This window comes from Pleurodeles waltl, chromosome 12 (assembly GCF_031143425.1).
Source record: "Pleurodeles waltl isolate 20211129_DDA chromosome 12, aPleWal1.hap1.20221129, whole genome shotgun sequence".
Taxonomy (NCBI): Eukaryota; Metazoa; Chordata; class Amphibia; order Caudata; family Salamandridae; genus Pleurodeles; species Pleurodeles waltl.
In genome coordinates, this window is record NC_090451.1 from 119,520,120 (window position 1) to 119,544,774 (window position 24,655).

General features: G+C 46.9%; 1 long non-coding RNA gene across 1 annotated transcript in view; it reads right to left on the bottom strand.

The window, feature by feature from the left end:
* Positions 1-20,707: 20,707 nt before the first annotated feature.
* Positions 20,708-24,655, bottom strand: part of LOC138267903 (uncharacterized) — a 46,711-nt gene continuing 42,763 nt past the window's right edge. Inside the window, exon 3 of the long non-coding RNA XR_011199891.1 lies at positions 20,708-22,710. This is a non-coding gene — a long non-coding RNA (uncharacterized lncRNA). The remainder of the gene's footprint in view (positions 22,711-24,655) is intronic.

A 24,655-nucleotide genomic window follows, 5' to 3' on the forward strand; every position in this document is an offset into this window, starting at 1 on the left:
TTCTACAGGATGGGTTTCAGAAGTGGCTACTTTAAAAGTCCAGTGGGCTGCTATTAGGACCCTTTGTTCCCCGTTCGCTATGCCTGAAATTCTGTCTTTGGGTTCCCGTCTTTTTAAGGGTTTTTCTTTGTTGAAACCTCAGGTTCGTTCTGAGGTTTCTGCATGGGATCTGCCTTTGATTCTTCAGGCCCTTCAGTCTGATCCTTTTGAGCCTCTGGATGGCGTGGATTTGAAATATCTTTCTTTAAAGGTGCTCTTCCTGGTTGCCATCACCTCAGCTTGTCGCTTGGATGAGCTGGCCTCTTTGTCTATCAGGCACCCCTATTTGAAATTGTTTTCTGATAGGTTGGTTTTGCATTTGGGTCCTGGCTTTGTTCCCAAGGTGGTCTCCTCTTTTCACCAGTGCCAGGATATCACTCCACAGCCTGCTACTCCTGAGGAGGAATCCATCCAAACTTTGGATGTGATCAGGGCTGGGGCTGTTTATCTCTCTTGCACTCAGGATTTTCACCAATGTGAGAATTTTTGTGTGAATTTCGGTGTCTTCTGTCATGGACTGAAACGACTACGCCTACATTGAGTCATTGGATTCGCTCTTTGATTTCCCTGGCTTATGCTTCTCAACAGATCCCTCTGTCTTGTGGTATCCAGGGGTGTTTTACGAGAGGCATGGCTGCTTCCTGGGCGGAAGCTCAGGGCATTTCCATTCTGGACATTTGTTGAGCAGCCCCTGGGCCACTCCCTCTGATTCTGAGTTCCATTATAGGTTGGATGTCCTTGGCTCCCTGGTGTTGGCTGCTGTTGTTCCATGAATAATCTGGTCTACTGTTTACTGCCCTTCTGGTTTGCATTAAAGATGTTCTGCATTATCCAATAATTTGTGCCTGTTTCTTTTTGGAGCTAAGTTGTTCTGTTTTTGGCTTTGGTATATCCTCATTGAGGTAAGTTTTGGGACGAGAAATAGGGTTCAGGAGGTAATGAATTCATTACTTACCGGTAATTCTCATTACTCTGAGTACCCTGTATCTCGTACCAATACTTACATCCAGCCCCCCCCCCTTCCTTCACGGTTAACAACCTGACTCCTGCTCTGTTCTTTTGCTTTGGGACGTTCAAGTCATATTCTGGGCTCCTTGCTCTTATATTGGCATAGGGTACTTGGAGGATAGGAGGGGGAGGTGGGAGCTGAGGGTTAAGTGGAAGTTTTTGATTGGATCTGGCTGGAACGTGTGGGCCTGGGTGGAGGTGAAACACCTCATTGAAGTAAGAAACAGGGTATTCGGAGTAATGAGAATTATTGGTAAGTAATGAATTCATTACTTGCTTGTCTTCACAGCACAGTTGCACAATTAGCAGTCGGTTCTCCCAACGAGGATGTCACTCAAAGTCATTTCGCATCTCAGCTGTGAGGCATGGGACTGCAGGACGCAGCGTGTTCTCCCTGCTATGTCATACTTATTGTGATGATGCTGTACCATACATTCACAGTGACTTTTGGCTATTCGCTTATTGCTCATGTGACACCCAGGTTTCTCGGATGCTAGTCTCAAGTTTCTAAACCAGGCCCAGATCAAGTTATTTTTACCTGGATGGGTCATGGGTGCATTTGGGTAGGTCAATGCGGCCTAATATTTGTAAATTCTGGAGGTAGTCTATAAGCCCTAGGTTTACATCATGTCTTCTTCATACAGAGCATAGATAGTGTTATTTTAGAGTAAGAGCTGATGTCCATACTCGTCACCCTGAACGTTCATAATTTAAAGGAGGCCAGTTTTCAACACCAGCACCTGGATACCAAGCTGACTGTAGTAATAGTGCAAGCTTAAGGAGATCCCTAGTACCACACCCAAGCCTTGACATCCTCAAAGTATAAAGACCTCTATTTATTACTTCCAGTTTTCCAAACACTTATTTCTTTGACATTGAGAGTGGTTCTAGGTGCCAAATACTGGGTGTTCTGCAGCCTTCTGTTGAGATGTTCCTGGCATAGAGCGTTTTCCTGTAGTCTACTTTGCTGGTGATGAGAGAATGGATGATGGTTTTCCGGGTATTGACTGGGAACCATTTGAAAATCTTGCTCAGCATCTTCAGGGTGTGGAAGGCAGTGATGGTTTTGACTTGGGCTATGTTGTCAAGTTTGCAGTCAATGGTGATCCTAAGGCCCTTGGTGGGGGTGGTGGGAGTAGATCCTAACTCGCTTCACCCATTAGCTACGGTCGCACGGAGAGGGACTCTCCCCAATGTTCACAACTTCAGTCTTCTTGGTGTATTTATTAAATGTGCACTTAGTATTTCTCAACTTAACATCTTATATTAACTACTAGTAAAATGGCTTCTGAATATCCTTTAGCTTTTTATTGAGGAAGAGAATTTCAAGGTACACTTTAAATGTCTTCATGCACTCTTTCGTTTACCAGGCTGTGTCTTCCTCAGTGATCAATATTCCTAACAATATTGAGGATTTGTTTAAAAATGTTTTGAACATGAATGCTAGAATGGGCTATCCTGCAAGAAACGCAAGGCCTCACTAGTGCCCTCAAGGTTGTTGACTTTCAAATAGCCTTCATCTTCTGATTTGGGCAAGCTGGCCAATAACATTAATGATTCTATTAATAAGGGTGTGGGATTCTACTAATCAATTGATCTTTTTCAGTTGGCAAGGGTTCCTCTTACATGGTTGAGGGCTTCGCTCGTGTGCCTCCTACTTGGCAGGCTATTTAAACTAGCAGTTTACATTCTCTTTAACTCAGATTATCATTTATAAGATTCATGAACTGGATGATGACAATTTTAACCAAGACACCATGATGATGCCTCAGGGAACAATGGTGATGATTCTAATTTCTGTTTTGAACCATTACAAAAGAAATTTAAAATTTCACCTTCATCTTTCATGTCGGGAGACACGAAACAAAATATTCTGTTAGTTGCTGTGGGACAACCTATATTGGACCCTAAGCTAATATACTGTCCTGATTCCACTGAATGGTTCCATACAGAGCATGTTGGCCAGTACATTTCTAGTAGGTTATGTTTGTCTTTAGATAAACAAACCAGGTCTAGATTAAAATTTGAATGTCTCCACTCTAGTATGCCTAATAGTATTACAGCCACCCAAATAAAGAATCCAAATATGTTAATATTTTTCTCCAGAGATTGGTAAATATCGCAGGAAAGGGGTCAACAAAGTTTGGTTAATATGCCTAAATAAATATTTTCATTTGGTTAGACCTGTAACCCATATTTTGGACATTGCTGAGGTGGTTGGACTAGAGAACTCCTCTATTGATTTAGATGGCCTTTCTAAATGGACTCAAAGGATTCTTTGCATACTAGGGTTTGTCAGTACAGCCATGTCCTACAAGTGCAGATAAGGTCTTCTTTTGACAGATGATTCTCAATTTGGAATATGGCAGCTATAGATGCAGGCATTCAGCAGATGGAATGTTCTTCAGAGATTCATTCATCAAGGAACTACTTTGCTTCATTGGATAAGGCCCAGCAGTCTTTGAAGTTCTCCCCTCAAGGGTGCTGGAACTTTAGATACTGTGGGTCACTTATACAAAGAGAAGATAATCCGAATGCTAAACTTAATTTCTGGCCACTCAAAATTGTGCACTATCAAAGCAGATACTTGGGTCTTGATTATGGTTCAGTGAAATTTCATAGAGCTTTATGCAACTCCTTTTCTAGGCCGTTTCCCTCAGCCTATAGCTATATACCAAGATCTACCAGATCTTGTGTCTCAAGAAGTAGAGCCTCTTTCCCAAGAAGTGGCAACTAAAGAAATTATGCTATATGGATCAGGTTTTCTAAGCACTATGGGGGTTATTCTAACTTTGGTGGAGTGTTAATCCGTCCCAAAAGTGACGGTAAAGTGACGGATATACCACCAGCCGTATTATGAGTTCCATAGGATATAATGGACTCGTAATACGGCTGGTGGTAAATCCGTCACTTTTCCGTCACTTTTGGGACGGATTAACACCTCCTCCAAAGTTAGAATAACCCCCAATATTTCTTGTTTAGAAGAACAAACAATGCGCCCAGTGTTGAACATCGGATATTTCACCCGTTTTTAACCGTTTTGTCATCTGCCATTATTTCAAGATGGAGATTGTAATTCACCTAATGAAGTTCCTGCTATAAGGCGACTGGGTGGTCTGTCTAGATCTTCAGGATGCTTATCTTATTGCCCCAGTCCATTCAACAAGTGGTTTCAGTGCTCAGATTCAAGTGAACATGAATAATAATCTATTTAAATGCCATATTGATTATGGCATACAACCACTTGTTTCTTTGTCAACAGGTAAATTCTGCTTCCAGCCTTCTTTAAAACTTGAGCTTTGTGCTGATTTTGGAAAAGTCCATTGTAACTCCGTCAACACAGATGAGTTTCTGAAATTCCTAATAAATTCAGTAGAGTCTATTCTTCAGTTTCCTCAATCCAGAGTCAATGTCCTAAAAGACCAGATTTATCACGTTCTTGAAAAGTCTTTGAATTCCCTTAAAGTTGTAGAGGTAATAGTGGGTCTTCTAACCTCCTCAAAACAAGCCATTTTTCCAGGCCCTCTGCATTAATCAGCTCTGCAGAGATTGAAAATCAGTTGTCTTCATAAAGGTCTGGCTTACTTGGATTTAAATGCTCCAGTCCCAGACCCTTTATTAGAACTATAATGGTGGTTAGACCATGTAGATGCTTGATTGGAAGGACCATATTTGCTTCTGCACAAGATCTAATATTAGAGCCAGATGTAAATCTGGCAGGTTGCGTCAACAGACTTAGTCAATTCTTGACTGGAGGTATATGGTCAAAAGAGGAGTCTTGCATGTGCAAACATTGTCTAAAGATACTTGTCGTCTCCTTTGCCATTTGAAGCTTTCCACAGAACAAGGTAAGCTGTTCCATAATCCTTAACATTCTTCCACATGGCCAATCTGACAGCTGTCATGTATGCAAACCTTATATGAGGTATTAAGCCCTAAGCATCGGACTTGAATGTTGAAGTGAGGACAGGTGAATAACATTTAGTACAGCACTCTTGTTTTTTCAGGACAGCAAGCTTCTTGTCACACTCTTGCATTTGCAGGGTGCCATTCAGGCTACAGGTTGAGCCATGACCCAACTAAGGCTCACCTATCTCGAGATCTTTCACATTTTGGAGCATTTTGGAAAATGAGATTGTATGGGGTGCACATCTCTGTTCTAATTTTGATCTTCTTGTTGGCTTAGGAGGAGTAAATTAATCAATGATTTCAAAAGCTTGCTTAGTTTCTGCTCAGCATTACAACTTTGACTGCTCATTCGATTCACACAACCCCTCTATTCAAAAAGCTGCTTCACTTTCACTCATGTCACCATCTTTGATTTTTGGTCCAACTAATATTTAACCCATTTGTCATTAGTTACTTCATTTAGAAATGTTCCTGCTTTCCATTTGTAATCATCAATATTACTGGGCATATTTGAATTTTCTCTGTTGGCATTAAAAAAGACAGTACTCCACTGTAGTACAGTACAGTACTCCACCGTAGTACCTTTAGTACCTTACAAACGGAGTGGGCTGAACATACATCTAGACATCTACTTCCAGTATCCTGTGGGAAATGTTAGTCATACATACTTTTCTCCATCCAACATAGTGCAAGTGCAAGACATAGAGGGGGTTATTCTAACTTTGGAGGAGGTGTTAATCCGTCCCAAAAGTGACGGAAAAGTGACGGATTTACCACCAGCCGTATTACGAGTCCATTATATCCTATGGAACTCGTAATACGGCTGGTGGTATATCCGTCACTTTACCGTCACTTTTGGGACGGATTAACACTCCTCCAAAGTTAGAATAACCCCCAGAGTTTGGCTGATGGGATTATTCCATCATAAATGTGACGGATATCACGGGCACTATATTACAATCCCGTTATATCCTAAGGAAATCATAATACGACAGAGGGGATATCCGTCATGTTTGTGACAGAGTAACCCATCCGCCAAACTCTAAATCAGGCCCATAGTCCTCTACAATAGTGCAGATACACCTCAAAGACTTCCATTTAGAGGTTGGAGGAAATCCTGACTCAGACAGTAATGGGAGAGTCCAGCCAGATCGTGATTCTAACTTCTGCAGTGAAACCTCATCCCAGGTATCACCCCATCCTCCACGAACATTCAATGGGTAGAACCTGGTGAAACCTTAGTGGAAGCTGGCTGCAAAAGGGTATATATATCTCCTCTAGTAATAACCCATTTAAATGAGGTTGCTTGGGTTTGACTTTTAATTCCATTGTAGTCTGGCCCACGGAAATACCAGTATCCTTGTGTATTGGAAATTCTGGCTTCTTCTGTTCTGCTTTGAAATTCTAGAATCACACTTTCAAAAACACCATTTTAGTAATTTGAAATATCTATACATTTTTTTTCATTTATTTGACCATTAGCTCTTTTAATTTTTATTCAAAATCTGCTGGATGTACCAATAAAAGACTTAGGGGGTCATTCTGATTCTGGCGGGCGGCGGAGGCCGCCCGCCAGAATTCCGCCCCCATTATACCGCTCCGCGGTCAGAAGACCGCGGAGGGTATTATGAGTTTTTCCCTGGGCTGGCGGGCGGTCTCCAAAAGACCGCCCGCCAGCCCAGGGAAAAACTCCCTTCCCACGAGGATGCCGGCTCGTAATCGAGCCGGCGGAGTGGGAAGGTGCGACGGGTGCAGTGGCACCCGTCGCGTATTTCAGTGTCTGCAAGGCAGACACTGAAATACTTTGCGGGGCCCTCTTACGGGGGCCCCTGCCGTGCCCATGCCATTGGCATGGGCACGGCAGGGGCCCCCAGGGGCCCCGCGGCACCCCCTACCGCCATCCTGTTCCTGGCGGGCGAACCGCCAGGAACAGGATGGCGGTAGGGGGTGTCAGAATCCCCCATGGCGGCGCAGCAAGCTGCGCCGCCATGGGGGATTCTAAGGGCAGCGGTAAACTGGCGGGAGACCGCCGGTTTACCCTTTCTGACCGCGGCCAAAGCGCTGCGGTCAGAATGCCCTGCGGGGCACCGCCGGCCTGTCGGCGGTGCTCCCGCCGACCCTCGCCCCGGCGGTCGAAGACCGCCGGGGTTAGCATCAGAATCGGGATTAGAATTTTGAGTATCATGACCATGGCGGTTACCGCCATGGTCCTTCGCCGCTTCTCCGTTTCGCCCGCTGGGCTGGAGACCTGGGTCTCCAGCCCGGCGGCCATCACAATACCGCTGCCAGTATTGTGACCCGGCTTACCGCCGTGGATTTCCAGCGGTAGGAACCGCCATGAAATCCATGGCGGTAAGCACTATCAGTGCCAGGGAATTCCTTCCCTAGCACTGATAGGGGTCTCCCCCACCCTCACCCCGACTCCCTCCCCTACACCCCTCACCACCCCTGCCACCCCCCAAAGGTGGCAGGGCCCCCCTCCCCACCCCGACCCCCGACATTACCTTACACATACACACCCGACACGCACGCAGGCACTACCAACACACATACATGCACACACACCGACATACATGCCAACGTCCACACACACAGTCAGACACGTACACCCACATTCACACATTCACGCACACATCCACACAGACATACCTACAGACATACACGCACCCATTCCCAAAACATGCAACACCCCTGCAAGCATACATGCACACACTCCCCCCCCTACATACACGGACGCACACCCCCATGCACCCACACAACACACAACACCCTCCCACCCACCTCTCCTAATGGACGATCGACTTACCTGTTCCGTCGATCCGCCGGGAGGGGACGGGAGCCATGGGGGCAGCTCCGCCGACACCACACTGCCAACAGAACACCACCGCGCTGAATCACAGGACGTGATTAGCTGGGCGGTGTTCTCTTGGCGTGGCAGTGGAGGTGGAGCAACCTCCACTTCCCCGCCGCCCGCAAGTTTGGCTGTTGGCGGCTCTCCATCGGAAAAACGACGGAGGGCAGCCAACGGTCATAATACGCCGAGCGGCAAACCGCCACTACTGGCAGTCTTCCGCACGGTGGTCCCTCGGCGGTCTTGATAAAAGACCGCCGAGGTTGTAATGACCACCTTAGTGTTTTTGTATAGCACATAAAAGACCGAGGATGCAGACAGGCCGCTTTACATAGAAGAGGATAGAACACAAAAGATTATATAGCTACAGATTATAGGAACATTACAGTGATAGAGGCCATATGTGTACATTTATACACAGATGTGAGAAAGGTTAATTCTAATTCACAGATTTGTTCATGTAGCAATGATGTGAGGTACAGGTTTGTGTGTTAGTCGGTGGCGAAATCACATGACCCATGAACTTTGCGTGGTGTGACCATATCCTTAGTGATATGCTCGGTTGCTAGATTAGGATATATTCAGTGATTTATGCAATTCCAAGGCAAAGATCACGTTTGAATAACTCCTTATCTAGTTTGTGTTTGAAGCTCTCATTGGGAGCTTTCGTCCTGATATCTAGAAGGATAACATTCTAGAATCTCAGCAGGCACCCAGTCTCCCGGATCACTACATAGGGGTGGTCTCGAGTAGGAGGCTTTCGGACCTTCTCAGCTGTCTTCTTCCTCCGAAGATTGGTATGTTTTTATGCAGTGGTTTCTGAGTGATGCAGGCCAGTTTGAATGTGTACCTAGCTTCGAGGGGTAGCAAAGCCAACAGGATCAGAATGAGAGTCATATGGTTGACTTTTCATATTTTCTGGGAGCGTTCTGGCAGCACCGTGGTGTGCTGCTTTGAGACAACCTAGGTAGCTTTGGGGGATCAGAACTAGAATGAAGTTACTATAGAGTTGTCTAGGTAACATTAGGACTGTATGGCATGTTTGAAATGCAGCACTGGGATGTGTTGCGAGCAACCCCACTGACCTTGTCAGTGAACTGCTCTGCCTCCCTGAAGCTCATCCATCAAGAGCAGCCTGTGTCTGACTCGAGCTCTGACCTCGGTCAGGAGTTTGAGGCCTTCTGCCATCCGCAGGCTCCTGCCTGCGCCTCATCCCTAGTGTGTAATGGGAGAGCTCTGCTCTTCTACTAGGCTGCCGCTTTGTGCCTTTTTTTAATTTTCTGAGCTTTTCTATCTTTCTCCTCCTTCACTCTTATTTCTCTCTTTTTTGCACTTTTCTAATTTTTAGCTTCCCCCTCCCCGCCGCTGCTACCCCCGTGGCCCGACCCCCTTTTTCGCACCATTTTCCCCCTTCTGCCTCCCTGTTGTCCTTTCCTTCCCCCTCTCCCTACTTAATGGCAGCCCCACCTAAGGCAAGCCCGTCTGTGCCCGTCCGTGACCAGCACCAGGACACCTGGACCTCCTGCCCGCCACCTCTACACACCAGCAGCACTACATGCACTCAACCCAGGACACAACAACAACTGCAACCTTTCATCTCCAACGGACACCCACGGAGCTTACAGCTGCCTCCGCTGCCGCCATCCATTACCACTGCCAAGACCTTGGACGCGGCACAATCCACCCGCAACAACACACTGACACCAAAGACCCTGAAATGCATCCTCCTCAACATCTGCTCCCACCAAAATCTGGGACTTCCCTGACAGCACCACCCCGGACATCGCTTTCCTCATCGAGACCTGGACCAACACCACCTCAGGCCGGGACATCGCCATCCCCATTCCCCAAGGATACAAGATCACCTGGAAGGACCGCCCCAGTTGCCCCGGGGGGCAGGAAAAATCTCCATCGCCCACAAGTCCCACATCCGTCTGAGCACACACGGCAAAGACCCCACAAGCCTGATGAAACACCTTTATTTCAAACTACAAACCAGCCCGACATCCACCCTCAGAGGAACCCTCATCTACCGTCCACCGGGACCCCACGCACCCTTCTCCGAATCCATCACTGACTGCATCACCGCACAAGCCATCGCAGCCACCAACTACACCCTGCTAGGAGACCTCAACTTCCACCTTGACAACCTACAAGACCCCAACACCACATCCCTCCTAGACATCCCTCACAACATAGAGTTCCAACAGATCGTGATGGAACCAATGCACTCAGCAGGACACACCCTCGACTCCATCTTCACAACAGAAACATCAGTCACCTTCAGCCACACCTCTGAACTTCCATGGACAGACCACTGATGCATCCACTTCACCTTCAACACACCGACCGTCCTCAGAACCCAGCACCAACCATCTCGCAGAAGCTGGGCAAGAATCACCGACGACCAGCTCACCACCACCCTTGCTAACTCCGCCCCCTCCATCGCACACAACGACGACCCGAACACCGCAGCACGCACCTTTCACAAATGGATCGCCAACTGCACCAACAACATAGCCCCCCTCAAGGAAAACAACAGCACCCACTCCAAGAAAGCTAGCTGGTTCACCACAGAACTCAGGGAATCCAGACGCACTTGTTGTCACCTTGAGAAAATCTGGAGAAACACCAAATCCACAGAAGCCCAAAACAACTTCAGAGCTGCCACCACCGCACACCACCAACTCATCAGAAGCACCAAAAGAAAAGCAATACAAGACAGAATCTCCTCTCATGCACACAACATCAAGGAACTCTTCAGCATCATCAAGGGGCTCGCTCAACCTAACTGTGAAACAACAGACATCCCACTCTCACAAAACCTCTGCGACAGACTCAACACCTACTTCCACCACATGATCAAGACCATCTATGACAGCTTCAACGAGGACAACCTATGTGCAGAACCCCCTCCACAGGAACCCAAAACCAAAAAAACAAACGATCACCAACTGGACCTCCCTCACCACCGAAGCCACTCTGAAGACGATGGAGTCCATACACTCCAGGCCCCAACGCATGCATGCCCCTAGCACATCTTCAACAGAGCTGCTGACATCATCACCCCCAAACTCCGCCTCAGCATCAACCACTCCCTAGCTAACACCTCCTTCCCTGATGACAGGAAACACACCCAGATCAACCCCCTCCTCAAGAAACCCTCTGCAGACCCCACCGACCTCAAAAACTTCAGGTCCCTCTCCCTGCTCCCTTTTCCAGTGAAAGTCATCGAGAAAGCCATCCACAGCTAACTCACCACTTTCACCGAAAACCACAACATCCTCAACGTCTCCCAATCTGGATTAAGAAAAAAACATAGCACTGAAACAGCCCTCCTGGCTGCAACCGACGACATCCGCTCCCTGCTGGACAAGGGAGAGACGGCGGCCTTCGAAACAGTCTCCCACCACACCCTGATACATATTCACGAAGCCAGCATCAGAGACAAGGCCCTTGACTGGATCCATTCCTTCCTCTTCGGCAGAACCCAACGAGTGAGACTCACCCTCTTCCTCTCGGACCCCACACCTACCACCTGTGGAGTTCCCCAGGGATCCTCCCTCAGCCCTTCTCTGTTCAACGTCTACATGGCCCCGCTGGCTGCCATCGTCAGGAGCTACGGAATCAACATTGTCTCCTACGCCGACGACACCCAACTCATCCTCTCCCTATCCAACGAACCCAACTCAGCCAGACACAACTTCCGTGAAGGCATGGGAGCAGTAGCCAACTGGATGAAAAACACCTGCCTCCAACTCGACGCAAACAATTAGATGTTCTCATCATGGGCCCCCAACCAGTCGCGTGGAACGACTCATGGTGGCCACCCACCCTCGGAAACCCGCCCACCCCCACGAGCCAAGCCCAAAACCTCAGGATCATCCTAGACTCCAGACTCAACATGGACCGACAAATCAGCTCAGTCACACCCACTTGCTTCCACACCCTCCGCCTCCTACACAAGACCTTCAAATAGATCCCCATTGGACACAGAAACACCGTCAAATACACCCTCATCACCAGCAGACTGAACTATGGCTACGCGCTCTATGCCAGGATCAACAAGAAACTCACCCGCAAACTACAGAACATCCAGAACGCCACCGCCAGACTGGTCCTCGACCTGCGCCGACACTGCCACTGCCACATCTCTCAGCACCTGCAAACACTTCACTGGCTTCCAATAGAAAAAAGAATCACCTTCAAGATCCTCATCCATGCACACAAAGCCCTCCATGACACCGGACCAGCCTACCTAAACAGTCAACTTCCACATACCCCACAAGACCCTTCAATCAGCCCAGCTCTTTCTCGCCAAAGTACCCCACATCAGGAAATCAAGAACAGAGGGACGCTATTTCTCCCACATCGTAGCCACAGCCTGGATCGCCCTCCCGCTACACGTCAGACAGACTACCCCTCTCCCCAACGTTACGAAGGAGCTGAAGACATGGCTTTTTGAAGAACCACCTCACTGATGGACGCTACACAACCCCCCTCGCCCAGTGCCTTGAGACCCCTACGGGTGAGTAGCTGCGCTTGATAAGCCCTGATCGATTGATTGATTGTTTAATACCTCTTAGCAGTTTCAGTTGGAGTTGCCCTTCCTATAAATGTTATTGCTTTGTACTTGCAGATTCAGGTGTTTCTCCAGAATGAAGCCAAAAGAGTAAGCAGACTATAAAAGAGTTGAGCTGCTGTTGAGGACTGATCTTTCTTTGAGCCAGAATTCAAGCAGAATTCTGCATTTGGGCCATGAGATGAGAAATTCAGTTTAAACCTGGTTACGTTTCATATGGTAGTATAACACCAGTCATGAATAATTTGCATCAGTGTCTTTGGGGATAAGATGTGTAAGTAGAGTTGAGTATCATCTGCATAGAAATAATGATTGATGTTCAAAAGATTCAAGATGAAGTCAAGCGATTTCATGTAGAGATTGAATAACGTGGGGGTAAGAATTGAGCCTCGGGCAACTCTTTGACCAACTTTTGCCGAGTAGAACCACATAAGACAATGCTTCATTGGACCGTCATCCTTCTAAATCTCAGAGCTTCCATTTTAATGGCAACAAACCCAACCTGCCACTAATGCTGCTGATCGCTGCTGTTGCTGAATGCCAAGGGTGACTAGTCTTCGTACCACCTCATGCCTCTTCCTTCCACAACCTTACATTTCCTGTCTATTTATCTCACTTTAAGTTCCTTTCCATCTCTGCTTCCTCCCTTTGTCACTGTTTTTTCTATCATGCTCTTAATCCTTCAGTCTCCATTCTCTCACTCTTGTTCTGGGTTGAAGCCCGGAGAAAGTGGCGTAGCTAGGGTGCCACCGGCCCCCAGGCAATCAAGGAAAGTGGGTCCCCTGAATTCCTATTGCATATGCAAATACCGCTATTATTGGGGTGCAGTGGGCACTTACTTGTTACAGACACTATTGTATGGGTTTACCTGTCAAATTAATTGGAAAGCTAGATGTGGTATTGCGCATGAGTGCTTGGGTATAGGGGGGAGCAAGGGCCAGCTGATAGAGCCAAGTGTTGACACCTGCCTATTGGTGGGGGCTGCCCTGTCAATCTCAGCTTCCAATCAGATGGACAGCTGTGGCGGTACCAAATGGCCCTTTGAGTATCATGTGCACAGCAGTGCGAGGGATGCTCTCATGCACAGGGCCAATGCCTGCATCATGGCTTGAAGGCAGGAGAAAAGGCTGCTAAGGATAGCTGGACAGACAGATCTGAAGCTTGAGGGTGGGTGATGATAAGAAGCCAATCTTACATTTGAAAAAGGTGTACTCTACAATGCCATGGCTGTCCTAATGAGACACACTCCTCTTCGATTATAGCAATCATATTGAACCTTTGAATTAATTATCTTATCAAATGATAATCGGAATAATTCTCTTCTGTGGCTTTAAACCACGAGTTATGGTATTGCCCCTTGTTCTCTTGAGTGTGCAATAGAGAATAAGCTGTGTGTGAGTCACTGCCGGATTGTGGCTATGCCAGGTCACCCCTTGCCACCACAGCGATGTGAACACTGAAAACGCTTAATAGCAAAGCATACAACATGGGTGCCAATCGCCAAATTGCAAGGGGTAGCAAAATAACCTCAGGTGCCTTGACTACTGACTGGTCCTCACTATTGCTACCCTCAGTCACTCAGCAGTCTTCAAGTTGTTCGGGGGGTGTGGGGGTTGGTTGCTGTTAGGATAGGGAGTGCATATTGCAGAAAGTAACGCGGGCTCTTATGTCCCTGTTAGTTCTCAGCTCCTCATCTGCCTTCATAGCACCCGTGGCCAGGAACAGCAAGGGCAGTGGTGTACGAACGGGCAAGCCAGCTGCCGCCAGTGGCTACAACTAATTGTGACCTGTGACACACCATAGGCCTCCAGGTGGGCCAGATCCCGGGGGCATTCAAAATTTAGTGTGGGGGGGGGTCCTGCCCCCCACACCTCCAGGGACCACCACCTCCCTGGAGCTTTTCTTTTTTTATATGCGGAGGGCCCACAGCCCCCCTGCTGCCCTTGGGATAGCATTCTCCCAGGGCTTTCAATTTAATACAGATGGAGGGCCCGTGACACCCTGTACCCTGGGGACTACCCCCCCCAAAACATCCGATTTAATCTATGCTGGGGGTGCCTATGGCCCCCCACTGCACTGGGGACCGCCACCTCCCCAAGGCTTGCAAAGACTTGCGCCCATACGGATGCACCCACTAAAACACTGATGTATGCACTCTCACAAACCGAGACAGCCACTCTTACCCCCAGATAAGCCTCTCACACCTATTTTCACACCCACAGAGGCCGTGGCTAACTTCTGTTGTGCATGTGCAAAGGGCCATGCACAACGTCGGGTTGGGTGGTTGTGGGGGTTGGCAGCAGGCACTGGCTGCAAGCCAGCCCTTGTGGGGAACCCCTACTGCACACGGGAGAAGGCAGTGCACGGTGCAAGGTTGGGTGCTTATAGGGGGTTGGCCTCAGGGCCTGCAGTGATGTCATCAGTGATGTCACTGACCATGTCATGAGTGATGTAATATGCGAGGTCATAAGCAGTGCATTACGGAAGCGCAAGTTAAACTTAGCTCAGGTGACTATAACTGCTGAATTTCTACGGTTTTGTACGTGTATATTCAGAACCTAACTATAACATCCATGTAACGTTTGTTTTTTTTCAGTGAATTTCTAAGATTTTATTTTATTCTATTCCCTAACTATAACATCCCACTAACCTTTGTTTTTTTCAGTGAATTTCTAAGGTTTTTTAAATTGTATTTCCTAAGTATAACGTCCCTGAAACCTTTGTTTTTTTGTTGTGAAAATATATATATATACCTCCATACGCACACACACACACACACACATATATATATATATATATATATATATATATATATATATATATATATATATATATAAATAAATATATATATATTCTTTAGACACAGATTGGGGGTCAAGGCGACAGTTGTTGCACTCTTGTGTTGATATTATATATGAATATTATTGCACTCGGTGCTCGGGTCTGAAGGACCAACCCCCTAAGCCTCGAATAAACCCGAAAACTGGTTTGAAATTTGAGATAGAGGACCCAGCACTCAATTATATTTATAGAATAGGCAAAGACATTATCTTCCCAAAATCATAAATCATGTAGTTCCATAATCCGGTCTTCTTAAAATGATGGTATTTTATTCATTTCAGAAATCGAACATTCATGATCTAATAAACATTCCTAGCCAACACGTTTCGTCCAAAAGGTCTTCTTCGGGGCTCTTATTGGTAACATGTGGTGTGTTTGCTTCAGCGGTGTTCTTCTTTTGGAAGAACGCCGCTGAAGTGAGTGGAGCTATGGAACACACCACACGTTACCATTAAGAGCGTCGCCCCCCGCCAGCAGCTGCAAAACTTTTACGAGAAAATGATAATAAACTATGTTTGTTATAGTTTTCTTGTAAAAGGAGTGAGGCCACGGGCTGTGATGAGCACGGATGCACATGTATGTTTTCCTAGACGTCTAGGGCTGGGCAAACACACATGCGCACTAGGCTGTCTTCAGCCCGGCAATGCAGGCACTGAGTTGCCGGGTTGGAGAAAGCAGACAGATACTTCCACTCTGCCTCAGAGCGCCCTGGCTGGGTGCTCCGTCCTATCTCAGCGCTGCTTTCATGCTGCTAGCAGCATGAAAGAGGTGGAAGGATTGGACGCAGGGCAGGCAGGGAGCCTGTGTCTGCAGCTGGGGAACGAGGATCGGTGTGGCGCAGCAAGAAAGGTATGTTTTTCCTTTTAATTATTATATTTTCTTTGTCTGTCTCCCCCCCCATGTGCCACCCCTTTTCCCTCCTGCGAGCCGCCACTGTGTGTGTGTGTGTGTGTGTGTGTGTGTATATATATATATATCTTACCAGGGCTAAGTAGGTGGAAATCTGTTACAGCTCACATTATCAACAAACTGCTGTAGTAAGAGCTTCCTGCGTTTTGGGAATGAGACACAAACAATAGATCTACCCAAAACCGCATGAAAACACATTGGAAGAGAAACACAGAACAAAACTTAGCAAGAATCTGACAAGGAAACTAATCAAAGCAAACATTGTCCCATCCAGTGCATCTGGTGTAGGCAGCTGGCCTTTTGGTTTGTCAAAGCCTCTTCTGTTTTAAAAATCTATTTTTGGCTAACCTGCTGGACAGTCATCAACTTAAAAAAAATGCAAGAAGCAATAGTTTTTGATCTCTAAAAACCCACATTGCTTGGTAGTTCCTGGAACTGAAGTGAACTAGTTTGTGGGTGGATATGCTTCTTGTAAAAGTGCAGACTGCTATCACTCACAGTGACTCACTGCCCCAAACTTTAGTGGGTGGAACATAAAATGTGAATGGCATATTAACAGACCAATGGATGGCGAAGGGTGGATGAAATCCTTTTTAAGTATATTATCCATTCATTTTAGTAAAATTTAAAGTCTTTGACTAAGGGCGGCCAAGCTTAAAAATTTCCTACATGAACTGAACATGTGAGCTGGTCATGGTTGTTGCGTTCAAATAATAAAGTAAGACTGTACAGCACCACCCGGAAGGAACAGCAAACTGAACCATATTGCTGGTCACAGCTACATCTAAGAACTATTTTCTCGGGAAGGATGCCATGGGTAGAATTTCACTCTTGCTTTTGATTACAGCAATCCTGCCACTGTTCCTGTTACTCTTGATCTTTTGTGGAATTAGCCATATAGGCCCTCATTACAACCTTGGCGGTCTTTTCAAAAGACCACCGAGGCTGCGAGAGCCAGAATACCGCCAGTGCTGGCGGTATTTCTGGCTCCCTATTACGACTTTTCCGTTGGGCCAGCGCACGGTAACAGTGTTACCGTCCACTGGCCCAGTGGAAAAGTCACATCAACATTGCTGCTGGCTCGTAATAGAGCCAGTGGCAATGCTGATGTGCAGCAGGTGCAGTAGCACCCATTGCGCATTTCACTGCCCGAAATTCGGGCAGTGAAATGCGCGACGGGGCTATGCCTGGGGGCCCCTGCACTGTCCATGCCAAGTGCATGGGCAGTGCAGGGGCCCCCAGAGGCACCCCAAGTCCCCCTTACCGCTAGCCTTTCCATGGCAGTGTTTACCGCCGTGGACAGGCTGGCAGTCGGGGACTCATAATCCCCAGGGCAGTGGTGCTTGCACAGCTGCCCTGGGGATATAGTGGAGGGGCAGGTGGTATGGTCGTGGCTATTGCGCCACGGTCATAATAGCTGGCGGAACACCGCTAGCCTGTTGGCGGTGTTACCGCCAGCTTACCGCCAGCAGCCAGGGTCATAATGAGGCCCATAGTGATTAGAGTCTAGTTCCGCCATTGGTGTGAAGCTGACGCATTTATTGCTTCGGGCTCCTGGGCTTGTCACCATGAAACTGGGGAATAGAATGTTTCCTACATACGTTAGAGCGAAGCTGGCATTGTGGCTAGCCCTGGCCTATGTCATTGACCCAGAATTCTGCAATTCTGCAACAGCATAACATTTTGCCCAATGGTGGATTTACCATCTGTCACATAATCCACCATCTGCTGCAGGCCCGGTTCCAGCAGGGGGCTAGTACCTCCCAAGGCAGCCCAGAGGCCCTCCAAAGGTAGCAGCGTGGGCTTCTCAAAACCCCTTTACAAGAAGAAAAAAATTGGTAATTGTCTTTAATGCTTCATCTGGGTTTTCACCATTACTTTCTGAGGCAAATTGTTTAACATTCATGAAAGACATCAATGCCTTGGGCTACTTGAAGTGCCTTGAAGGAGGTGTGAAGTCTGTTGTGGAGGTGGCTGTTATGATTCACATGTGAAAACAAGGGGTACCTGTGATGCTCCCATTGTATCGAAAGATGTGCGCAGGCTCCCATTACACAGTATTGAAGAGATGACATATGTAGGGTGACCACCCGTCCGTAAATTTCACAGACTGCCCGTAATTTCGCCCTGCCGTCCGTTGTCCATGATGAAAGGCTTAACGGACGGCATTTGTCCGTAATTTTAGCCTTTCACCAATAGGAGAAAGGACGGCAGGGCGAAACTACAGGCAGATTAGTTTCCCCAGCTGCAGTGAAAGCCAGGGAGTCTCCTGTGTTCTGAGGAGAGACCTTCTTGCCAGGGTGTCTCCTTCCCTAAAGAAATGCAGATGTGGGCAACTGGTAAATCTGCAAATGTAAAGGGGCTTGAAAACCTACATCCACTTTAACCAAAGGAGTCACTTGAAGCTTTCTAATGGCAAATAGATTTTCTTTTAGAGAGGTACTGCAGTGGTGCTCCAAGGTGAGTTGTGGAGTGTGTGGTTTTAATGGAGTGTTATAAAAAATGTTAGTACTAGGTATAAACTGTGTATTATTCAAATCTGTATTTGAGAAGCACTTTTTTAATTTAACTAAAATGTATTTGCGCATTTTGTTGCAGCCTATATATGATGTAATTGTATTTATATAGTGCTTACTATCCCTGACGAGGCGTCAAATGCATGTTTAAAATAAGGACGTATACATTCACAGTTCTTTCAGGGGCCTCAGTACCTCATAGAACTAACAAACATTGGCAAAACCGGTAGGTCTAGTCTATGAAAGGCTTCTTGGCTTTGCCAATGTGTTTTAGCCATGGTATACACCAGAGTGGCTGCTGTTCATGGATAAAAGTTAGCGGCTTAGTGGTGAGGAGTGGAGTAGAGTGGCTTAGGAGCAGTGGAGTAGAGCGGCATAGGAGCAGTGGCGTAGAGCCCAGTGGTGCAGGGTGCAGTGCAGTTGTTTAGAGTGCACTGGCGGAGAGTGCAGTGGTTTAGAGTGCAGTGGCATGAGTGGCGTGGGACAGAATAGAGTGGCACAGAGTGCAATGGAGTAGAGTGGCATACAATAGAGTGGCAGAGAGTGCAGCAATGTAGAGTGGTGCAGTGGCATAGAGGGCAGAGTAGACTTGTGTAGCAGTGTGCAGTGGCGTAGTGTAGAGTGGTGCAGTGCAGAGTAGAGTATAGTGCTGTAGAGTGCAGTCGCGTAGAGTGGAGTGATGCAGAGTAGAGTGGCATAGAGTGCAGTGGCACAGAATGCAGTAGTACATAGTAGATTGGTGTACAGTACAGTGGCAGAGAATGCAATGTTGCAGAGTAGAGTGTCAGTGCAGAGATGTGGAGTAGAGTGGCACAGAGAGCAATGACGTAGAGTACAGTGGTGCAGAGTAGAGGGCAGTGGCGTACAGTGCAGTTGTTTAGAGTGCATTGGCTCACAGTGCAGTGGCATGGGGTAGAGTAGCAAAGAGTGGAGTAGAGTGGCATACAATAGAGTGGCAGAGAGTGCAGTAATGCAGAGTGTTGCAGTGTCATATAGTGCAAAGTAGACTCATGTAAGATAAATGTAGAGTCCCTGACATACACTCTAGTGCTGTGAGATTACAGACAAGTTGTGGGTACCTCACATTCTGACATTAGGTGTGAGACTGTCGCCCACACCATCTGCCCTGCCTCTTTCATTTTTTTTTAGGTTGAAAGTCGATGGGTGGTTGGGGTAAGCCAGATGTTTTTGTTCAATTTGTTTAAACTAGCATAAGGTTAATTACCCTAATGTTTCCCAAACTGTTTGCCAGGAGTTTTAAAATGCTCAGAAACAATAAAAAATGTGCTGTTACTTTCTCTTTAAGAAAGAATGGGTTTTATTTGGGTAGGTGGGTGCCCTTGCCACAGTACTGAAGCGCACTAATTTACTACTGAAAGGGACGTAATGTGACACCTTAATGTAGCATACCAGGAGAAAATCACAAAAAGACCACATGTTAAGAAAGAGTGAATAAATGCCCTGACAACATAGTGAGGCATGGCCTCTCTTGCGTAAAACTGATGTTTGTTGTTGAATTTTTGTCCTGAATTTTGACCCTTTGTCCTGAATTTTTTGCAGTCCTGTCCAGAATTTGCATCAATGCCAGGTGGTCGCCCTAGACATATGGCTGGTGCCTCTGGAAGTATAGGAGGACCCAGGTGGCTCTCAACATCATGCACTGTCTGGTCATTTATGGGTGCGCCTGGGCTTTTGGGGGTGTAGATTGGGTGTTAGAGGAGTCATGTCGTATTTTACTGTCTCGAGGAGGCGGTGGCAGTTTCAGCTGCGCGATGATTTGGTGTCTCGTGCTATCTCGCGCCCTCTTTAACCAGAGCAGGTGCATGTGCGCCCATCACTACGTTTCTGCTATGTGAGTAGTTTCCTTCAAGCGTCAGACCTAAACGTTGCTGAGTGCAAACGCATTCTGTTTTCAGCCTCTGCGACATCTTCAGAATAAGACAAACTACCAAGCTGTGTCCTCAGGCTATTTTTATTAACACGTTTCATAATAAAAACATAACTTGATAAAACACAGGTGACAATGAAAAATGCCACAACAACGTTGCTCTTCAGCAATTTGCAAGTTACTTCTTTCAAAAAACACACATAAAAAAATGAATCTCTTCGAGACTGTGACCCCGACGTGATTTGAACACGCAACCTTCTGATCTGGAGTCAGACGCGCTGCCGTTGCGCCACGAGGTCCTCTGACAGGAGTTGTGAGAGTGGCTTGTGATGACCCAGCCAGTCTGCACAAGTGTTCCAATTCTGTCCTGAGAGTCGTCACTGCTGACCCTCCCTGCTCTTGGATCTGTAACGTGTGTAGCTCTGCCAGGGCGTAATGAAACTTGAGCTCCCCCAACCCCACCCCATCAGAGGCCTGCCGCCCCTGCATGGTACTGAGGAGGCTCTGGAGCTCGCACCCGTCCACGCGGGGGCTGCGGGGGCCTTTGTTTCGCCACGGGGCTCTGCTGCGACTAAATGTATGATACGTCCCCGACAGCACATGCTAGCTCGTCCCAGCCAGCGCCGTCCCAGCCCCCGAGCTACAGAGGGCCCCGCAGCACAATAACCCGAACTGAGAGCACTTGAGTGAGTCTGGAAGGGGGCCCACGTTTCGTTAAACCACTGGCCCCAGCATGTGTAGTCTATAGGAACTATATCATGTACATAGAGTATAGTGGGAGCTCAGTGCTTTGAACATGTTTGCGCTGCACCTGCTGTCGGCGCACCACGCCACCAGGTCACTCTGTGCGTGAAATAATGTAAATTCTGTAAATGTCAGATCTAAGGGGCTGGTAATACATCAAGTACCACATAAGGAGATATTTACGTTCCACGTGCAAGAAGCAAGTACGTCATCTCCTCAGTACGAGGCCTGCGCTTTTCCTTGCTGTAGAAAGCTTTGCTTCATCCGCGCTAAATGCTTGCCTGTCGAGCGTTCCTGACCTGAAAGCACTGTTTTTAATTTACCTCCACGTTTTTTTAGTATGTTCATTAAATAAGTATTTATTTAATTTGGGTTGCTTGTAAATCGCAAAACATTTACTGTAAAGGTATATTGTCGTTGCTGCCTAACCCAACACTAAACAAGCAAGAAGAGGAAGAGATATCCGCCACCTTTGTTGATGTGTAAAGAGGGAACGAGCCAGGGTTTCAAGGCCTTCCTGACCTTTACAACTAAAGATTGTGCTCGCGAGGAAGGCAGGAGAGAGTTTCCAAAGTTGCGCTACAACATGCACAGCCATTTACTCCACATTTAACATCATTAATAACAACATCTATAGCTTCATTGATATTATTACTGCTTTCACAGACTAAAGTTTCCAAAGCACATGTATATATGAATCATCTGTGAGTGCAAGCAAGATGGCGTGGAACACAATAGATCAGCAAACCAGACACACCACAGTGGAAAAACAAGTAAGCGGGTGGTCTCAGATGACTGTCCCTGTCAGGAATGAATTTTCGTAACCACAAGTACACTGATTACATATTTGGTGACTTACAGAATCGAGGCTTGCAATGCAAGGCATCCCATGCTGAACAAGGAAAGAGGCTTGGAGAACGAATGCATTCCAGACCGGAGGTACAGTCAGCACAAGAGGGAATGTTGGGGGATGTGGAGTCCACCAAGAGAGGGACACAGAGCATGTTTTAGAGTGAAGAGTTATACCAAGAAGGGAGAATAAAATTTTTGCTAGCTATCGCGCCAGGAATTTTCCATTCTATTAAGGACACAGAGGTGAGGATTATGCTTCTCTATCTTTACTACTCATTAAAACAGCAGCCAATCACAAAACAGAAAAATATAAACTACATTTCCCATGGTGCACATCTCAATGTCACCACCAATCATATCTCTCCTGGCCCTATTAGAGCCCCGAACAACATCTTGAAGTCCTCTTTCTTTGCGCGGGAACACAGCTTGAAGCAACCTCTTCAGATAACACTTGTAATATCTCAAAATGACAAAAAGCCCTCAACCACCTCAAACCATTCCATGAACGAACTTGGGAACTTCAGCATCTCGACAGGCGAAGGCCTACTTCATTCTGCTTTCTGCTCAGCTCCTAGGATAACCAGACAAAATATCAGAGAAACTTCAAAAATTCCACATTTACAATGTCAGGGAGGGAAAACAAAGTATATAAACATTACATATATACAGAAAGTTAAGTGCTGATGTAATCATACATGATAACCATACAGTATCAAATCCTCAAGTGGGTGGGATAATCCTCACCTCTGTGTCCTTGATAGAATTGAAAATTCTTGGTGCGATAGCTAGCACATTTTTTCATTTATTTCAGGACAGACGGCTCAGATTATGCTAGTTCAAAGCTGATGGAAACACCCTTGTCGTAATATCACCCACCGGTTTACAATAAAACTGCTTGAAAGTAGAATCGGAGGACCAATCAGCTGATTTCATAATATCTTGAATAGTTACTCCCAATTCAAAAGACCTGGAGGACATGGCTCCTCTAACTGAATGAGCACCAAAATGAGTAACGTCAATCCCTGCCTCGACCATCACGTCCTTTAACCATCTGGCAATGGTCGCAGCAGAAACCGGTTTGAAAGGCTTCCTCAATGAAATCAGTAATTGACCCTCACTATTTGATTTGAAAACCCTCATACATTCTTTATACTGTTTCAAACAACTCACAACGCACAGTTTTGAATTGAAAGGAAACGCAACATACTTATTACTAGTTGACATTGTTTTCATCCTTTTAGTAATAGAAAAACAAACACCTCTGGTGTAAACACTCTACCTGCAAGGTCCAGAGCTTTCACATCCGAGGATCGACGACATGCCGCAAGGCATAACAACATGGCCAGTTTCCCCGATAACTGTTTTCTCCACAAAAGCTCATTATCAGGCCATCTTTCAAACAACTTAAGCACAAGGCTAACGTCCCACAGAAATGTATATTTAGGCTTCGGAGGGTTAGAGACTCTAATTCCCTTAAGAAGCTTAGAAATAATCGGATGCATACCTACCAGATTATTGTGGACTTTGACATGGCCTGCTGAAATGGCAGAACGAAAATTGTTGATTGTCCTATAGGACATGCCTTCCATCGCTTTTTGCAACAAAAAGTTTACTATTTCCACTATTCCCACTTCCACGGGATCCACGTGCCTTCGAATGCACCAACTCCGCCAAGCTTTCCATGCCTACGAGTATCGTTTCCTGGTAGAGGGAGCCCAAACTTTACTGATAAAAGTCGTAGCTGAGTCCGAAAATCCTGGCAAACACCATTGTTGCCTGAAAGCCTCCATGCCATGAGCTGCAATTGTCTCTCCATCACAAGAGGATGAAATTCCCCTTGGGGCCCCATCAGCATGTCCTGAGACGAATGAAAGAGAAGGGGAGAGTCGCAGGCTAACTCCAGCAGAAGTGGAAACCACGGTTGAGCCTTCCAGACCGGAGTGATCAGAATCACCTCCTCCTCCTGCTTCTTGATGTGGGTTGCCACCCTCAGAATCATCATGAAGGGAGGAAACGCATAATTGAGGCTCCCCAACCAATCCTGGGAGAAAGCATCCGCGACCCTCGCGAGAGGGTCCGGCCTCCAACTGAAGAAATTCTCCAGCTGACGATTCAGACGGGAGGCAAAGAGATCTATCTTGCAATGACCCCAAATGTCCTGAGGCAGGTGGAATAGCTGGGAAAGCAGCTTCCAATCGCTGTGATCTTTGAGGTACCTGGAATTCCAATCGGCAATCACATTGGATTGCCCCGGAATGTACTCTGCCACCACAATCTGTCTGTGAGACAGGCAATAATGCCAGAAATCTTCGGCTAGCTCGGCTAACAGAGGGGATCTCGTACCCCCCAACCTTTTAATATAGCAAACTGCTGAGATGTTGTCCATTCCCAAGAGTTTGGTATATGAGACTTTCTTTGGGGACAAGGTTTTGATTGCAAAGGAGCCTGGTAGTAGCTCCAGACAATTGATGTGCAGCTGGAACTCTTGTTGGGACCAACGGCCCCCCGTAGCGACA